The sequence below is a fragment of the Oryctolagus cuniculus genome, chromosome 7 (genome assembly GCF_051225735.1).
Source record: "Oryctolagus cuniculus isolate XC-2025 breed Fujian yellow rabbit chromosome 7, ASM5122573v1, whole genome shotgun sequence".
Lineage (NCBI taxonomy): Eukaryota > Metazoa > Chordata > Mammalia > Lagomorpha > Leporidae > Oryctolagus > Oryctolagus cuniculus.
In genome coordinates, this window is record NC_142873.1 from 17,311,994 (window position 1) to 17,332,356 (window position 20,363).

Sequence of the window (20,363 nt, forward strand, 5' to 3'; positions counted from 1 at the left end):
GCCCTGCACCCACATGGGAGACCAGGAGGAAGCACCTGGCTCCTGGCTTTGGATTGGCACAGTGCGTTGGCCACTGCAGGCCAGCAGGTAAGGCCACTTGGGGGATGAACCAACGGAAAAAGGAAGACCTTTCTCTCTGTCTCTGTCTCTGTCTCTGTCTCTGTCTCTGTCTCTCTCTCTCACTGTCTAACTCTGCCTGTCAAAAAAAAAATTTAAAAATGACTCACGCTTATAATTGAAGGTGAAGAAACCTGGGCATTCATTTAGATGATTATTAAGAAAATTTTTTTCAGTCTGAAAAAAATGATACACAACCTTATTATCCCCTCACCATTGGCTGAGAGTGAGATGTGATTCCCAGAAGTAGGATTCGTTTTCCTGGTGATGATAGAATTACTATCAGGATTAGCCTTCCACTAACTGAGCTGACTTCACCTCATTGGCAAGACATTTTAAATGTCCTCATGACATTCATTTGCAGGTGCTGTAGTTATCTAAAGCATAAAGGATGAACTGACTTTGAAATTGATTTACTCACGTGTCCATATTTATATTAACAGATGGAATAAAATTTTCTAAGAATACTGATTTAAATGTAACTGACTCTTGCTTATGTTTGAATCTTTTTCCTTTAAAGGAAATGGGCAAGATTATATAAATATCTATTTCATTAATATCCTTTGTGTTGTTTTTGCATCTGTAGATTTTCTAGCTAATACATAGGAATCAAAATGATAACTATGGTAATTAGAAAGTCCACATTCCATGATTTCCATTAAATTTAATACTATGTTCCTACCTTGTGTTGCATGGGTTTTTTGGGTACTGATAGCTTCTAAGCAGTAAATTGAAATATGTTTGTTTCATGGGTAACATGGAAACAACATTTTCACTATGTTGTGTACTCTATATTATATATGGTCTGAAATATTTAGGGAAGCAATATTTGTCATGATAAATAAAATGATAAGCTGTCATTGGATCATTTACAGAAATTTTCTTTAGCTAAAATTATAACTGTTGTTATCATATCATATCAAAATTATAACTGTTGTTATCATAACTATGATAACTGTTGTTATCATAATAGTGGATCAAGTTTGCCTAACACAGAAAGTTGGAAAAAATGGAGCTTTTTAATGTGAAAGAGATAATAACAAAGGGAATAAATGATGTTTGTGGCCTAAGCATACTGTAAACAGTTAAACCAGTTTTGGTAATCGCATACATTACTTTCTTTCATTAGATGTAAGTAAAATTTGAAACAATTTAGGATTAAAGTTCTTTCCTTTTCCCCTCTACCCAAACCTGTTGTCAAGTGAGAGCAATTCTAGGATTAGACTTTAACACACAAGCACACATTAGCAAATAGGCATAAACTCAAGTAGCTTATATTTTGAAAACACTCAGTTGTGTGACTTCATCCTGTGCAAGAACCTTGAATGGAAGGTTTATTAGAGAGTATTGTGACATTATCCTAGAGTAACACTGCTGTTTGTATTACTTTTCTGGGCAAGTGACATAATCTTATTGATTAAAAGTTGGGCTAGGCTGGCGCCACAGCTCACTAGGCTAATGCTCCGCCTGTGCCGCCAGTACTCTGAGTTCTGTCCCAGTTGCTCCTCTTCCAGTCCAGCTCTCTGCTGTGGCCTCGGAAGGCAGTAGAAGATGGCCCAAGTGCTTGGTCCCTGCACCTGCATGGGAGACCAGGAGGAAGCACCTGGCTCCTGGCTTAGGATACGCACAGTATGCTGCCCTTAGAGGCCATCTGGGGAGTGAACCAACAGAAGGAAGACCTTTCTCTCTGTCTCTCTCTCACTAACTCTGCTTGTCAAATAAATAACAAAAATGAAAAAAAAAAGAAAAGAAAGATCATTCACTTTGCTGATTAAAAAAAAAAAAAGATGAACTGTTAATTACATTTTGGAGTTGTCACATTTTTGGAATTGCGCTGATTAATATAAGGCAACTGGAGCTTGGAGACCCATCGATGAAGGAGGCGCTAGACCAGCGATGCAATTGGTGACTTCTCTGCATCTGACACTGAGAGGAGCTGCTGGTCTGCACCTACCTAGGCTCACAGCCGCTGACTGGCAGAGTCAGAAGGGCGCAGGTGGGGACTCCTTGCATTCTGGCATCCTATTCATTTGCTGTGTGACCTCAGGCACCTTGGCTGACCTCTCTGAGCCTTGGTTTCCTTCTACATGAAATGAGGACAATCTAGCTCACAGATTGTGAGGAGGAAACCAAGGGAGACATGCATGATACCGTCTTTGTAGCAGTTCCACAAAGAACTGTTACAAAGAAGCACCCCTCTTCCTGCTTCCCGCAGAGCCTGCCTGGGTAGAATTTCTCTGCTCTCAGGATCACGCAAACAGGAAGAGCAACACAGAAACAGAAATAGGGCTCACCAGAGGACTGAGTGCTGGTCGCTCTTGTGCAGATTGTCAGTTATGCCAAAAGCCTTGAAGAAGTCACATTGCTGCTGGCACTGAGGCTCACTAGGCTAATGCTCTGCCTAAGGCCCCGGCACCCCAGGTTCTAGTCCTGGTTGGGGGTTGGGGTGCCAGTTCTGTCCCGGTTGCTCCTCTTCCAGAGGACTGTTTTTTTGTAAGAAAACCACGTTTCAATTTGAATCTCGACATTAAAATGTTTACAAAAACCACCAGTTAGATAAACTAAATGTGTAAGTCAATTAAATAGAAAAAAAGATATTCGCAGCCGTTTTCTCCGTGTTGTTTGTGCTGTCTCTGGCAGGTGCGCCAAAAGTCACACAGCTGAGGTCAGAAATAAATCACAAATAATGAGACCGGCACGGTGGCCACGGTCAGCCCCACTGCTGCTCCCCGGAATGCGCTTGGCGACATCAGGGATGACTGACACCCATGCCCTCAGCAGGTGGGCGAGTGCTGCCCTGGGCGCAGGCACAGCGAGATCAGGAGCAGAGGCCGCACACTCGCCACGCCCACTCTGTGCAGGGACGCTCGGCCGCCGGTGCTGCTGCCGCTGACCCTGTACACACACCCTGCACACACAGCCGACTCGGGCCTTGTTTCCGGCTGCAACCGGCTGCTGCCCTGCTGACATTTCCGGGGGTCGGGGCAGTAGGCCCGCGCTTCCGTGGCCCCTTCCATAGACCCAGTGATGGGAAAGCAGGCCGCAGGTGCCCTGGCCTGCACCTGCTGTGAGTGGTTCTGGGCTTAGTCGGGCCAGGCAGACTGTGGCCGAGGGCCCGGGCTGTTAACTCACCGACAACACAACAGAGGGCCGTCATCAGATTTATTGGATGAACAAGGCAGGTGGGAATTTTCTCGGACCGCGCATCCGCTGACTCGGGCAGACAGGAAGCCGTGCAGAGACAAGGGAGCGAGCATTCGTGAGAGCCGTCATTAGACGCGTTCTTCCCTGGAGCTCCGGGGACAGGCAGGGTCAGACTCTGCTGAGTGAGGAGCCGCCGCTGGCCGGCAGCCTCGCGGTCAGGTGGTTAACGCCCCTCCCCGAGCCCACCCTGCCCAGTGACTGCTGCACAGACCACTTCCGTGTGCTCAGCTAAGGACTCAAGTCTGGGTGTCGCTTCGTATGGGAATCCGCAGGTGTGGCTCAGGCCCCTCTCCCCTGAAGCAGCTCTGTGACACCCTGGTGACAGTCACGCCACAGTGCCAGAGACATGCAGAGGCGCACGCCTGCCAAGCTGCCCGTGCAGACTGCCGGCGCCGCCGCCCGAGCAGGGAGAAGGAGCACATCACGAGGAAGAAGAGGATCCACACGCGGAAGCCGGCGTTGTTCTTGATGGCCTCTCTTATGTCTTCGTTGCCCTCCTTGATGTTTCCAGTCGCTCCAACCACCAACTGGTGATGTTGTCAACCTCCACTTCCTGTTGCAACAACTTTTCCGTGAATATCTCTTGGAGTCTGGAAATTTCAACCACTTTCCCTTCGATTTGCCTCACTTCGTCAAACAAGCTGTTCATCTCCCCAATGGGCTGCTGATTTTCTTGTTCAAACATTTGCATTTCTTCTGGGGATAACTCCTCTTCTCCTTTGCCATCTCCCCAGGCACTCCAGTCAGGCTGCGCTTCAGACACAGTCTTTTCTGGGAACTCTTCAGAGGCAGGTTTCTCTTCAGAGTCTTTTGAAGGATTCTGTGACGCTTTCTCAGAAGCGATGGATTCTCTTGTTTTTGCATTTGGTTCTGGTTCCAGCTTAGATAATCTCTTCTTATCCACCACTCGTTTAACTCGGATGACTCTCTGTTCTGAGTGAAGTTCACACACTCTTTTTAAGTAATCCTCGATGAAATCCAGAGTGGCAGTGCTGTGCTCCTTCACCTGCTGGGAGGGGACCTCCCTGTGCGCATCTGTCCTGAGCTGCTGAATTGCTTCCGAGCAGGTCCTCATGAAGATCTGTGCGTCCTGGTCTATCTGGTCTCCTCTGTGTCTGTCATCCTGCCAGTCAGACAGAACGTGGCTGTAAGCATTAATATAATCTTTCCTATGCTCCAGAAGAAAATCTCTCAGTTTGCTGTGGCCTGGGCAGGCAGTGGAGGATGGCCTTGCACCTGCATGGGAGACCAGGAGGAAGTGCCTGGCTCCTGGCTTTGGATTGGCACAGCTCTGGCTTTAGCAGCCATCTGGGGGATGAACCAACGGAAGGAAAACCTTTCTCTCTCTCTCTCTGTCACTGTCTAACCTGTGAATCTGAAGGGTCAGCTACTGATTTTTATATAAATACTATTCATGGACACTAAGGATGCTTGAACAGCATTTACCTCAAACAAAATACTTTGAATAATACTTAAGCAGGAAAAACAATTCTCTGCTGTGCTAAAGAAGAAATCTTTATACCGATGATCAGAGAGAAAAGTGAGCCCCTAGCTCAACTATTTGAGTATTAGGTTACTGTGTGTGTATGTGTGTGTGCGTGCTGAGATTTGAAGAAGCTTCATGTATCTACATATACACATGCACACACACACACAAATCTGTAAAGCTCCTTCAAATCTGAGCTATTTATGGTATACATAAAATTAATTTGCATCTCTAAATAAGTACAGTTAATATTAACATTTCAAAAATATAAATAATTCAATTTTTAATTCTTGCATATTTCAGATAAAATTATCTTACATTGTAAAGATGACATATCACAAATTTAAAATTGCTCATCAACTATTCCTGTTTAGTATTTTTCCTCAAAATCATTATGACAGCTCATTTTGCACAACAGGATCTATTCAGAACCAGTTGTAGGTGGTTGTTATGCACCCAGACTTTTTAATTTTCAGCAGTCCTTTTGTTAATAATATTCTGATTTATTGATGAGTAGACATATATCCCTATTCCCTATTTTGGTGATGATTCAATCATTTCAATTCCCTCTAATTCTTTTAAATGGAGAACTCAAAAGTAAAGAACTATTAGACTCAAATTAAACTTTCCCAGCAAAAATTGCATTATACATGGTATTTAATGGTTAAGTTTGCATAAAATGTTGCATAGAACTTAGTCACCTGTCTCCTGATATGAGTGATGTTGAGACTGGCCAGCAGGTTAAAATTGTGAAAATTTGCTTCCTTTTAATGTATTATTTTTCTTCTAGTTGCAAAAACATACCTTATCATTACACAGATACTCAATTACTCTTCAGATAATTGCCATTATCTGTTGATCACTGGTATTTCTTTTTTATTTTTTTATTTTTTATTTATTTATTTTTTGACAGGCAGAGTGGACAGTGAGAGAGAGAGACAGAGATAGAGAGAAAGGTCTCCCTTTTTTCCGTTGGTTCATCCCCCAGTGGCCGCTGCAGCCAGTTATTGCAGCAGGCGCACAGCGCTAATCCGAAGGCAGGAGCCAGGTGCTTCTCCTGGTCTCCCATATGGGTGCAGGACCCAAGGACCTGGGCCATCCTCCACTGCACTCCCCGGCCACAGCAGAGAGCTGGACAGGAAGAGGAGCAACTGGGACAGAATCCTGTGCCTCAACCGGGACTAGAACCTGGTGTGCCGGTGCCGCAGGCAGAGGGTTAGCCTATTGAGCCATGCTGCTGGCCGATCACTGGTATTTCTAATAACTAATGATTACATTAACAGTTGACAGTGTTTCTTTGAAAATTTTTAATTTCGGGCCAGCACTGTGGCATAGAAGTAAAGCTGTCACCTGCAGTGTCGGCATCCCATATGGGTGCTGGTTCAAATCCTGGCTGCTCCACTTCAGATCCAGTTCTCTGCTGTGGCTTGGGAAAGCAGTAGAAGTAGGCCCCAGTGCTTTGGCCTCTGCACCCGTATGGGAGACCCAGAAGAAGCTCCTGACTCCTGGCTTTGGAGGCGTGCAGCTCCTGCCATTGTGGCCATCCAGGGAGAGAACCAGCAGATGGACAACGTATGTCTCTCTTTCTATGCCTCTGCTTCTCTGTAACTCTGCCTTTCAAATAAATGTCTTTAAAAAAAAAAGAAAATCTGCAATTTAATCTAAAGTTATTAATTTTTTAAAAGATTTTCTTACTTTAAAGACAGAGAGAAAAAATAGAGGAGAGGAGAGGGGAGGGGAGGAGAGTGGAGGGGGAGGAGGGGAGGGGCAGAGAGGAGGGGAGAGGCTGGTCATTCATCTGCTGATTAATACCCCAAATGGCCATAACACCCAGGGCTGGGCAAGGCTGAAGCTAGGATCCATCCAAGCCTCCCATATAAGTGTCAGGGTCCCAAGCACTGGTGCTGTCATGCTAGCCTTGCAGATGTGTTAACAAGGAGCTCAACAGGAAGCAGAGTGGCTGAGACACAACTACTCTCACACTTGGGCCGTGTGTGTCTCAAGTTGCAGAATGTCTGCTCCTAGAGTTATTAGTTATTAGTTATTCCTATTAGTTATTAGTTTTTATTTCTAAATTAGAGCTTTCTGTGACAGCACAGTTAATCATTTATACAGAAGATAGCTTTCTCATTGTAAAGGAATAATATTCATTTCTTTACTTTGACTTTCTCAAAAATCTTCATTTAATAATCATATTTTGAAAACATCATTCTTATGCTTTTAATCTTTAATGGGAAATTTAGTTTGCTCTAAAATTATGTGGCTAATTCAGTGATCAAGCATGCCACTAGTGCTATCTAGAAATAAAAATATGAATTGCATATTTGATTGTTTTCACATGGTTATTTCAACTGTCATCAATATCTAAAAACATTCTCGTTGTAGCCTGTACCATGTCTAACATTATCTTATGAACTGATGAAATAACCATCTGAAATCACTGTTATTACCTAGATTTTTTTTCTGCAAACTTTAATGGCTGATTTGTTGTGTATTCCTTAGTCACACCCTAAACCTGATATTCTCTTATTTCTCACTCTCACAGCAATACAATGTTTATCTTTCCACAGTGGCCACAGGATGCTATTTTAGGAAGATTCAGCTCTCTGATTTGCCTAAATGACTACATAATCCTTAAAATGCAGTAAGGTCATAGGATTCCAGATTCCTGTAAATTCTGTGACTTTTCAGATGTAAATGATTATCAAGCCAGATGAGTATTTCTATTTTCTAAACTTCTGTATATGAATTGAATTTTTACATTTTTTGAAATAGCTATTCTGGATTTCTTGGATTTTTATTTTATATCGATGTTGGACAGTATGAAAAATAAATGAGGAATCTCAAAAATTCATTCATAGCCTAAACATTTGATAATATTTTTCTTTCATCGTAGGCAGTTTCTTATATGAGCACACAATAGAATATTTGTTATACAGCACTGTTATAGACAAGTTCTTAATTATTATGTCCAGAACTTTCTTCCAAGCCAATGCAATCCATTTTTCAAGTTTTGATGTTGATGTTACATCAGTAGATCTTATTTCACTGGATTCTTATTGTGATTTATTTCCCTCAAGGTAGTTAGTTTTTCTTAGAGGTTTTTTTTTTTTTTAGATTTATTTATTTATTTAAAGGCAGAGTTGCAGCAGAGAGGCAGAAGTGAGAGGGAGAGGGAGTGGGAGAGAGAGAGAGAGAGAGAGAGAGAGAGAGAGAGAGGTCTTCCATCTGCTGGTTTATTCCCCAAATGGCCACCATGGCCAGAGCTGGGCTGATCCAAAGCCAGGAACTAGGAGCTTCTTCTGGGTCTCCCACGTGATTGCAGGGGCCCAAGGACTTGGGCCATCTTCTATTGCTTTCCCAGGACATAGCACAGAGCTGGATTGGAAAGGAACAGCTGTGACTCAAACCGGTGCCAATATAGGATCCGGGCACTGCAAGTGGTGGCTTTACCTGCCATGTCACAATGTCAGCCCCGATTCCTAGAATTTAAACTACTTCCGTAAAAAGTACCTGGGAGATTCCAAGAAACTGACAACCTAAGCAATATGCAAATTGCCTTGGGTTCTGTCTCTCTCTCTTTCTCCCCTATGCTTCCCTCCCCTCTTTGTTCCTCTTATATTATTAGAAATCTAGGCCGGCGCCGCGGCTCACTAGGCTAATCCTCCACCTAGCGGCGCCGGCACACCGGGTTCTAGTCCCGGTTGGGGCGCTGGATTCTGTCCCGGTTACCCCTCTTCCAGGCCAGCTCTCTGCTGTGGCCAGGGAGTGCAGTGGAGGATGGCCCAGGTGCTTGGGCCCTGCACCCCATGGGAGACCAGGAAAAGCACCTGGCTCCTGGCTCCTGCCATCGGATCAGCGCGATGCGCCGGCCGCAGCGCGCCGGCCGCGGCGGCCATTGGAGGGTGAACCAACGGCAACGGAAGACCTTTCTCTCTGTCTCTCTCTCTCACTGTCCACTCTGCCTGTCAAAAAAAAAAAAAAAAGAAATCTGACAATTTCCTCTGCTTAATTCTTTCCCATTTCCAGTGTTCCAACATCCTTCTGACTATTGCAGGATAATAAAATAGCATATCTCCCCTACTTGGCAGTGGCTTCTTACATCCCATTAAGCCATTGTTTCTTACTTTCAAAAAAATTTTTTGCAATTGCAGCCATTCCTTCTTCAATGAATATTTGATGCACAAATGCTCTATTTATGCCCTGGATTCTACTTCTGTACCTCTGCACACACAATAACATTTTGTGTTCTAAAGCTGAAACATACCAGAACATTATAAAAGACATCTTGACTAGTAATCAAACTTGACCTGTATAATTCTGACAATGCATATGATTCAATTGAGGTAATTACAGTATGAATAGTTCAGATGAAAGTCTTATAAGGCAGGAAAGGACAGCTCTGTCATAACTGTCAGTAGTCTTATAGTGATAATAAAGCACAAAAAATCATCAGACTCATTCCACTATGAGAAACAGTAAGATGTGCTTCCTCGCAGGAAGCTAAGTTCCAGGAAGATCCCCTAGACATGATCGACAACATCGTGTGCTAGGTACTTTTCCTCCTATTTCTAAGTATAGCCCTGCAACAATTCTTAATTCTGAAAAGCTCATGTTTTTCTGTGCTATCTCTTTAGTGGATTTTGACAGCAAATTTTGTAGTTTTTTTTTTATATTTAGTGAGATTTCTGAATAAAAATGTTGTTTGACAATCACCTTCTACTCAATTTCTTGGCATGATGGTTTTAAGAATGCCTCAAGAGAAAAAAAAAAACCTGCTGTTCTCATTTATCTGCAATTCTTTTCTCCAAAGAATGTTAATATCCAAAGTTATGACTGTTTTAGGGGCTGGCACTGTGGCACAGTGGGTTAACGCCCTGCCCTGAAGCACTGGCATCCCATATGGGCACCAGTTCTAGTCCCAGCTGCTCCTCTTCCGGCCCAACTCTCTGCCATGGCCTGGGAAAGCAGTAGAAGATGGCCCAAGTCCTTGGGCCTCTGCACCCACATGGGAGATCAGGAAGAAGCTCCTGATTCCTGGCTTTGGATCGGCGTAGCTCTGGCTGTTGCAGCCACTTGGGGAGTGAACCATTGAATGGAAGACCTCTCTTTCTCTGACTCTCCTCTCTCTGTGTAACTCTGACTTTCAAATAAATAAACAAATAAATCTTAAAAAAAAAACAAAGCTATGACTGTTTTAGAATCTTTTCAATACTCCTAAAAGTCATGTTTTGTATTTATGCAAACTATACGATTAGTCTTACAAAAATATTTGTATGATTTAAATTTCTGTCTTTTTAAAAGAAATGGATATTTGGGGTAGTGTTTTATCTAGTCATCCTTCTGAGCTTTTTTAAAGAGTAAATAATGTATGAATACTTAACAATTCTGTTTTTAAAGATTTATTTATTTATTTGAAAGAGTTACACAGAAAGAGAAGAAGAGGCAGAGAGAGAGGTCTTCAATCCACCGGTTTATTCCCTAGATAACTGCAATGGCCAGAGCTAAGCCATTCTGAAGCCAGGAGCCAGGAGCTTCTTCCAGATCTCCCTGGGGATGCAGGGTCTCAAGCACTTGAGCCATCTTCTGCTGCTTTCTCAGGCCACAGCAGAGAGCTGGATTGGAAGTGGAGCAGCCGGGACTTGAACTGGTGCCCATGTGGGATGCTGGCACTACAGGCAGAAGCTTCACCCTCTACTCCACAGTGCCAGCCCCACTAATGTGCAGTTCTTTCCAGTTCTAAAACTATTTTTGCATCATTAAACTATGAGTTTTTTAAAATAGTTGACATTGTTAAATACCGATGTGCTTTTGCTACAATGGAACCTGGGCAGGCTTTGGTGGAGCAGCTATGCAGCCAGTTGTGATGCCCACATTCTATATCAGTGTCTGTGTTTGAAACCCAGTTCTGCTGCTGATTCCAGCTCCCTGCTAATGTGCACCCAGGAAGGCAGCAAATACTGCCTCGAGCAGTTGGAGCCCTGCCATCCCTTTGAGAGATGTGAATTGATTTCCCAGATGCTAATTGCAGGCATTTGGAAACTGAACTAGTAGATGGGAGATCTCCCTCCCCGCTCCCCCTTTCAAATAAAATAAAATAAAATTATTAAAGATTTTTCAGCTAGAATCAATTTGCTCTTGACTCTAAACCATACAATTAAATAATTTATTGCTTTTAGGTTTTTTAAAAAATGTTTATTTTAATAGGAAAGAAAATGAGCTCCCCCATTCACTGGTTCACTCCTCAAATGCCAACAACTGCCAGAAATGCACCAGGTTAATGAATTAGGAACTCAACTTTTTCCTTTTTTAAGATGTTACTTATATGAGAGGTGGAATTACAGACAGAGAGAGGGAGAGAAAAATAGGTCTCCCACTCACTCTTTCACTGCACAAATGGCCAAAACGGCTGGAGCTGAGTGATCTTAAGCCAGGAGAGCTTCTTCCAGGCTCCCATGCAGGTGGAGGGGCCCAAGCACTGGGGGTCATTATCTGTTTTCCCAGGCCATAGCAGAGAGCTGGATCAGAGGAGGAGCAGCTGGGACCAGAACCAATGCCCATATGGGATCCTGACGCTGCAGATGGAGGCTTAGCCCTCCATGCCACAGTGTTGGCCCCTAGGAACTCAATGGTAAATGAAACTCTTTAATTAGAAGGAAAATAATACCACATAGAAATCTGGGCATCCAAAAAAATGTACAAAAACCACTAAAAATACTGAATGTAGATGGACATTTTTAGGGAATTAAATCTATTTTAAAGATAAGTTGTTTAAGCAAAAATAGAAATATTTTATAGAAGATAAAAATATATAGAATTTTCAAAACTAACCACTATTATGAAAGCCAGGAAAAGAGAAACAAAAATATAATATTGCAGTACATGAAGTTTAATATAGCATCATGTTAAAACATTGTAAATTATCTCTCTCTCTCTTTTTTTTTTTTTTTTTGGCAGGACCCCAGCCCCATGGGGGCTTTATTTTGACACCACTTTGTTTCAATACAAACAGTCCAGAAAGAGTCCCGTCGCTCTGGGCGAGCGTCGAGGGAGTGGTCTGTGTTTCTTGGAGCTCAACCTACAACCCGGAGGTGGCCGAGGGGCCCAGACTGCCAGCATGGCAGGGGAGGATGGCACCAAAGATGACACAGTGCATGGCCCGGCTGCCAGAGAGAGGCCCGCACACAGCCCCTCGAGCTCTCAGGGGCAGGCCAGGCCAGGTCCCTCTGAGCCTGCTTCTCTCCCTCATGTCTTCTGCTTTCTTGGCCAGTGTGAGGCTCACAGCAACCAGAGTCAGGACACAGGCCAGATGGGACCCACTGCGGCCATGGGCCAGGGGAAGGGCCAAACATCTCAGAAAATGGAGGGCCGATGGCCCACAGTAGATGGTGTGCCAGGCTTCAGAGAGGCCCAGAAAGTTCTCCAAGCAATTACAGTCACAGGGGGGGAGGAGGAAGGGGACATGGGATCACTCAGGCCTGGTCCCAAATGAAGCCTTTAGGTACCAGGTGAAGGTTCTAGCCCTTAGTAAGGCCCAGACCAAGGTCCTTCCTCTCCTCTACCCTCTCCTGATACCCAGAAGAGGCACTGGCAGCAGCAGCAGAGGCAGCAGCAAGCCCAGAACCCCTCCCTGGGGGGCTTTCGGCAGCTCCCCTCTTGCTGGGTCTCTCCCTGGTGCCAGAGGGCAGAGGCCCGAGCCCTCAGACCACCTAGAAGGATCCTGGAGCCAGCAGAAGGTGTACACTTTTCCCTTTCCTTGCATGGGGAAGGGCTGGGCCTCCCACCCTGAGAGAAATCCCTCCAGTGTGCAGGACAAGTGAGCAGCAGCTCTGGGGGCAGGAGTGGAAGGACACTGCACAGAGGAGAGGCTGACGGCACACAGGGGAGGGGCTCAATCCACAGGAGTCCCCCCCCAGGGTCCTCTAGGGCCACCCCCCTGCACAGCACACACTTAGGTAACCAAGCCACCCAGCTTCCACAGGAGGCACCCATGCCCTGAGAACCATGGGTTTCTTGCTGCTGTCCCCAGCGATGCCTGAGCCATGGGGCTATCAGTAGGAACTGTAGCGGTCCTACAAAGAATTCATCACACCATTGGCCAGCACAGCCAACTTGTCTGCCACAGACGTGACACCCTGCTTAAACTGGGCGATGTCCGCTGAGGGTAGCACATTGCCCAGAGACACGCTTCCTGCTCCATGGGCTCCATGAACGTCCCCAAAGAGGTCTGAAGAGCTGATGGCACTGCTGCCTGTGAGCTGCTCCAGCCGAGACCTGGCTTCATACTCAACGTCCACCTCCCGCCCAAAGAACATGTCAGATGAGATGGCTTTTGCACCTGCAAACTTCTGGCCTGCTTCGCTGGACTCGAGGCCCGAGCTCCAGCTCTCCACGTCCCTCCGGCTTGTGGCTCTTTCTGAAATGGGCTGGATGCTCGAGATGGTCACTTCTGCCTCCTTCTCTACCCTGTCCATGCCCCAGGTGGTATCCGTATCCCAGCGGGAACCAAAACTTTCCAACAAGGAAAAGGGGGTGTCCTTGTACTTCGGGGGTTCAGAGGTGAACATCCAAACGTCCTCAAACAGGTCCAGTTGCGAGCGGGAGGACTTGGCGGTCACTGGGATCTCCTGCTCCATCACCTGCATCCCGGACAGCACCGAGCGGGACACGGAGCTCCGGCTCACCAAGCCCATGCCCAGCCGCTCCGCCTGCTCTCGCTTCTTCCCCTCCAGATTCTGGAGCTGCTTCTCCTCCTCCTTCCGATCAAGCTGGAGCTCCTGGTAGGCCAGACGCATGGAGGCGACCATGGACTCCTCGGCCTGCTTCTTAGCATGCGCCGCCTGCTGCTCACGGAGCTTCTCTGCCACCTGGGCCTGCCGCTCCATCTCGCTGAAGCTCCGGCCGCTCACCTTCTGGGCGCCCAGGCCTTTCTTAGCTGCTGCCGGCTTCTTCTTGCCAATGATGGAGCTTTTCAGTTCCAGAGGTGCCTTGGGCGAGGTGCCAAGCAGGTCGGTGTTGGGGCCGTGCTCCGGCTGGGCCAGGCCACTGCTCTCTGCGGACGGGGCTGGCTGCTGGATCCCTGCAGGCTCAGCGGCTGGCACATCCCAGGCAGGGGCTGAGTGTGCTCCGTGAAGAAATCCGAGTCCTTCTTCTCTGTGGAGTGGCTAGGAGCACTGCTCATGCTGTCCATCCAGAGGTCAGTGCCACGCAGGGCCAGGGCGGCGCTCCCCAGCTGCCGGATCTTCTCCCGGTACATCTGGGCTGCTCGGCTGTTGCACTTGCTGTTGGCATCACTGGCTGTGCAGCCGTGCTGGTGGAAAAAGGCCGTCTGCATACACTCAGCTGGAACCAGCTCCAGTTGGAATCCAGCTCTGTGGACCTGATGAAGCTGAGATGGACGCCCAGGGAGCGCTGGACCCCGCAGCAGTCAATGTACAAGAAAACACCATACGTGATGCTGGCGCAGCTCGGATTCCTGGCGCCGCAGTGGAAACAGGCCTTGTTGGTGGGAATTGCTCAAAGCCTCTTATAGAGTCTGGATTTCCGTCTTGCTCAGTTCTGCCGCCATTTTCTCTCCTGTAAATTATTTTACATATTATATTTCCTAAAGCAACTACTAACACAAAGCAAAAGATTGTCTAATAAGCCAATAAATAAAATAAATTAGAATCCTAGAGCATGCTTAGCTAATTTAAACAAGATGAAAAAGAGGTAAAGTGAAATGTATAAGAACAGATAAATAGAAAAAAGAACAAATTAAAAAATTTAATGTAAATTATTCAATAAACATTCCAAATATAAATGACCTAAATGTCTATGTGAAATAAAAAAACTGAGGTTGTATTAAAAAAGAAAGTAACACACAACTGTAGCCTGCCAATGAATACATTCACATTAAATATAAAGATACAAAGCATAAATGCAGTGAAAAAAACATATCATTACAACAGTTTTTATTAAAATTGATGAGCAATGATAGATCAATATAAGATAACAAAAAATTCAGGGCAAGAATATTAACAAAGATAAATTTAGACAATACACACTAATAAATAGGCCTATTAACAAAGAGTTCTAGTGATTGAAAATGTATCTAATAAAAGCCTAAAATATATGAAGCAAAAGTATAGTATATATAAATTAAAAATCTTTAATTATAAAAGAGATTTCAATAACCTTCAATAACGGATAGAAGAAACAGGTGGAAGATCAGTAACTATATAGAATACTTTATCAATCTTATAAGCTATCCTTTGTAAAAGTATTAGATACATTTTATTTTGACTAATTCTTTTTTTAAGATTTTACTTTTATTTATTTGAAAGGCAGAGTTGCAGAGAGAGAGAGAGATTCCATCCACTGGTCCACTCACATAATGGCCACAACAGCTGGGTTGGGCCAGCCCAAAGCCAGCAGCCAGGAGCCAGAAGCTTCTTCCAGGTCTCCCACATGGGTGCAGGGGTCCAAGCACTTGGACTATCTACTGCTGCTTTCCCAGGTGCATTAGCAGGGAGTTGAATGGGAAGTTGAGCAGTCAAGATTCGAGCTGATGCCCATATGGGCATCACTCTCTCTGCCTCTCTTTCTCTGTGTAACTCTGACTCTCAAGTAAATAAATAAACCTTTAAAAAAAAAGAAGAAAAGACATGAATTTTGGTGTGTTTAATATTATCTTGATGAATTAATGGATGTCTAAGGTGTAAAAATGTGCAAAATCACAGATTCCATATTTTATATGATGCTATTTACTGTATGTCAACTATGACTCAGAGCTATACAAGTAAAATTTTAGAAAAAAAAAATTTCAGTATGTGACTTATTGTTTAAAATATTTAAGTGTAATTATTTAAAAATGTTAACTAAAATGTATTGCTTCTTTTTCCTTGTAATATACAAGTATATTAGTGACATCTACCTAGCATACATCACAGAGTTTCTGACAAGCAAAGCAAATAACAAAAAAGTTGTGTGTCAGCTTAGCATTTATGTTAGCAGTTGTTTAAATTTTGGCATGTTTGCTTTGCTGTTAATTCTTGACTGAAACATATTTATATAACATTTACTTAAAAATAACCTAAATGCCTGAAATTGTATACTAATCATTGTAGTTAAGTGTTTACCTGTATAATTTAGCTCTGTTATTCTGACACTACTGCATAAAGTTGTATAGTTGCATAAAACATCAGTATTATAGATGTCTATGCACAATTGTTAATGAATTCATACTGTGTGCCTGTCACTAATGTAAATGTGAAGTTTATCTTATCTAGATGTGTTGCTAAGGTCTTTAGCAGATAGTAGTTAAACATGAACTCAATGCTATTATAGACTGCCCTACTCAAATTTCTTTCAACCAAAATAATATTCTGCTTCTAATGAATACTGTGAATCTGGAGAGTCCAGACAGTTTACCTCTAGTTCTTTTTTTTTTTTTTTGTCTTTATGAAAGCAATTTAGCAGTTTACCCCTAGCTGTTAAGGACTAATGATATGTAGTCCAATTGCAACTTGTATTCAAATGAATGAAAATGGGAATTCAGGTGAGTAACAACACAGGATTGATGTGAAATACTTTTCTCTTTTAAAAGGTTACCAAACTTCAGAACAACATTAATTAGGTGTTGAATCTGCAATTAAAGATACTATCACTTTTGCACCCAATGTGTGTATACACAGGCATAATCAATCAAACACTGATTGCTTTGCAAGAAAAAGTCATTTCCATTCCCAACTCACTGAGTTCTCCCAGATAAATTTAAACACACACACACACACACACACACACACTTGCACTCATGCATGCATGCATGATACAGACATTTTGACACTTAAACTTTTGGAAGTCACTGTTGTCTGAATCATTTTGCATTTACTAGAAAAAAAATATGGCTAAGTTATCATAATTACCTTCCCGGTTGTATGTAATTTGCAGATTTCTGAGCTCTATCTCAATGAAATAGTGTTTCCTTTTTATTTAAATTGTAAACTTATTATTTAAACAATACAGAAAAATGTCAGTTACATGGAACTATGGCCCCATTTCATAATATTCGATGCACATTATTATAGCCAAATAGCTGAAGTAGGATACTTATATTTTCCCTTTCTTTAATTCTTTCTTTATAAACTGGAATTAATGTGGCTCATGGTTCTGGAAGGGTAAGGCTTATGGGAGTTATCCTGTGATGGCCTTCTTGATGACAGGGTCCCAAAACAGTGTAGAGCCATCATATGACAAGAGACTGAGAGCACAGATATCCATGTCTTTGTGTTAGTGAATTTTTGTAAATCCATTTGAGTTTTATCTTGGGGACTCTTCCCAATGGACCTAATCTAAACCTTGTTTCCCAAAGATGTCACCTTTCAATATTACAATTGAGTGGTGTTTGCATCCTATTAATACTCACAATGAATATTGAACTCAGACATCAAGCTATAGTCAAGTCATAACATTTCATGCCTGGCTGCCCAAACCCATGTCTTTCTCAGTATGAAAACTACAATAATTCCTTCTCCAATAATTCCAAAGTCCTCATTCCAGCATTAATGTATTATTTTATTTTTTAAAAAATAATTTGATATTCAAAAGATAGAGTGGGAGAAGGAGACAGAGAGAAGGAGGGGGGCATGTATACTCACTGTTCAGTTTCCAAATGACTGGAATGCCCACAGCTGGGCCAGGCTTCAGCCAGAAGCTGAGAATTCCATCTAGGTCTCCCACATGGGTGGCAAAAGTACAACTACTTCAATCATGACCTGCTTCTCCCAGGGAGGGCATTAACAGGAAATTTAAATAGGAGAAGATCCAGGACTCAAATCCAAGCACTCTGATATGGAATCAAATCAAATCAATTTGATATGGAATCAAATCCAAGCATTCCCATCTGGTGGCTTAACTGATAGGCCAAATATCCAGAGGCCAGCACTAATCCAAAAGGTTAAAATGCAAAGTCTCTTCTGAGTCATAAAGCAAAATCCTTTGCTCTGTAGTCCTATAATGTAAGAAGAAATTATTTACATCCAATAATGAAACAGGCAGAAGGTACACATCTTGTTTGCCTAGGGCTTAAGGCCCAGGACAAGCAGATCCAGATTTCAACAGATCATGGAGCAACTTGGAGTCATTTGTGAGTTTATATGCCCTTTATTTACAGTGGCAGTGAGGACAGCCACATGCCCCTATGGTGGTGGGACCGTAGGAGCTATCTGGTGTTGTGTTCACAGTTGCAGTAAGACACACACACACACACACACACACACACACACAGAGAGAGAGAGAGAGAGAGAGAGAGACTTCTACATACAGCCCACAGACAGCCAAACATAGCCACATCAATCATTAGTACCACTCACAAGCAATCACAAACCTGTCCATACCCATCCATAGGCAATCATGTGTGCCATGCCCCCTGCAGTTGCTTATATACATTTACAGACAAAATTAGATCAAAGGCAAGATGTTATCTAACAGACTGTGGACAGCTAGCCGAGAAAGTGGACCTGTTAGTTATTAGGATATCAGTTACCATAGAGAGAAAGAGAGATGTGAACACCAAAATCAATCAATCAATCAATCAATCAATAAAGGCATGGGGATTTGATATCCTCACTTTCCAAGTCCATCTCCTCTGCACATTTCTATTCCAAAAAGGAAGAATAGTCAAGTAGAAAGGAATAATAGGTCCAAAAACTGTTGGAAACTCAGCAAAAAAAAAAGTATTAAATCTTAAAGTAGCAAGTCTGGCGTTTTGTGTGTACTATAGCAAGATATGGACTCCTCAAGGCTTTAGGCAGCACTGTCCCAAGACGTGGGTCAAGTGACTGCCGCTGGTGGCTGCACACTCTTATCAGCAGCATTCACAGAAAGGCATGGGATGTTGGTGGTTGTTCTCCATTTATGGCATCACCACTGTGGCTTTCCTCCCATAGCTCTACCAGACATTTAATCCACTGGGTGTTCTTTGCAAAAATTCTAGTTCTTCACCAAATTTCTTGCTGGTCTCCAAGGCATTCCACAGAAATCTCAGCAAAGATTCCATAATTTTTGCATTCTATACACCTACAAAATCAGCCATTGGTTCAGTACCCAGATGGCTACCATGGTCAGGGCTGGGCCAGGCCAACATGAGAATGCAGGGGCTTCATCCAGATCTCGAATGTGGATGTAGGGACCCAAGCACTTGAACTGCCTTCTGCTGCTTTCCTAGGAGCATTATCAGGGAGCTGGATTGGAAGTGGGACACTCACTCAAGACATGAACCAACACCCATATGGGATGCTGGCATCCCAGACAGTGGCTAAAACTGCTGTGCCACAATGCTTGCCCTAGGAACAAACTTTAAACACCATAGTTGGAATAGGTTTTCACTCTGTAATATCTCACAATGTAGAATGCATTCTAGCATGACTTCTGAGTGGACAAATCATATCTAAAATGCATGTAGAGAGGAAAAAAGACCTAACAATGCTAGAGAAATTAGGGTTATATTTTTCCCATAAATGTTTAGGATTCATTTAGTAATTGAAACCTTTAGTTTCATAAGCATCTCTTAAATTATAATCTTAAATATGACCACTTTACTTTTGTTAAATTCTATTTTCCCTTTGTTCGTCTGAGGACATTAAAATTTATTACATATGTATGACTACTTAAAGCCTTGACATTTTAATATATGCATTAGTAAGTACCTCAGTCTTTTTCACTTTTCTACAACAGAATAACTCTGAGACTGAGTAATTTATTTAAAAACAAATATTTGTCTCTCACAGTTCTGAAGGCGATGAAGTCCGAGTTTAAGACACTGACATCAGGTGAAAGTTTGTCATTACATTCTCAGGTGGTGGAAGATGGTAAGCAGTAAATTCTTGCTTGACAAATTTTTCTATAATGCCATTAATCCACTCATGAAGGCAGAGCCCTTATGATTTAAGGAACTTCCATTAGGTCCACCTTTCTAATATTGCTGCGGGAGTCTGCGATTCCAAATGCCCAGTTTGTGTTACGTGACCACAGATTTAGAATCATGTACAAGGAAGAGTGTGCAAAACTGAAGTAGTTGTTAAGTAAAAAGATAAAATGTAAACAAAATAGAAAGCTCCCAGCCACACTGAGAGGGGTTTCTGAAGGAGAGAACCATTGAGGACTGATTGTCTAGATTTTTCAGGCTGTAAGACAGGAGGTTCTCATGATTGGTCTAAGAAACAAATTATGAAATGATAGTTTTGGTTGTTAAATTGGGTGAAAGTTAATTCTACAGTTGAGACACAAATGAAACTTTCCCCCAAATTGTATAAAACTCTTATTACCTAGATCAGTAACAACTACATTGGAAAACCTTGAATAAGATGATTGGCACATGACATCAACATCATTTGCAGAAGTCTGTTGCTTGACTTTTCTCATGTCCTCTGAGACTCATCTCCAAATGATGGGGAGAGTCCCCCACTCCCCCAGTCCCTGTCTACCTAGTCAGAAGTCTATCAATCCCCCTCTTAAGAGGTACCCTAACTGCTGTTAGAGAGAAGGGATGATGACTGCTCTGGCTACTTCAAGCTGG

The 20,363-nt window shown here is 43.2% G+C and overlaps 2 pseudogenes; both read right to left on the reverse strand.

Moving 5' to 3' along the window:
• Positions 1-3,557: 3,557 nt before the first annotated feature.
• Positions 3,558-4,443, reverse strand: LOC149125328 (syntaxin-18 pseudogene; annotated as a pseudogene).
• Positions 4,444-11,961: 7,518 nt separating this feature from the next.
• Positions 11,962-14,375, reverse strand: LOC100340111 (ADP-ribosylation factor GTPase-activating protein 2 pseudogene; annotated as a pseudogene).
• Positions 14,376-20,363: the final 5,988 nt, after the last annotated feature.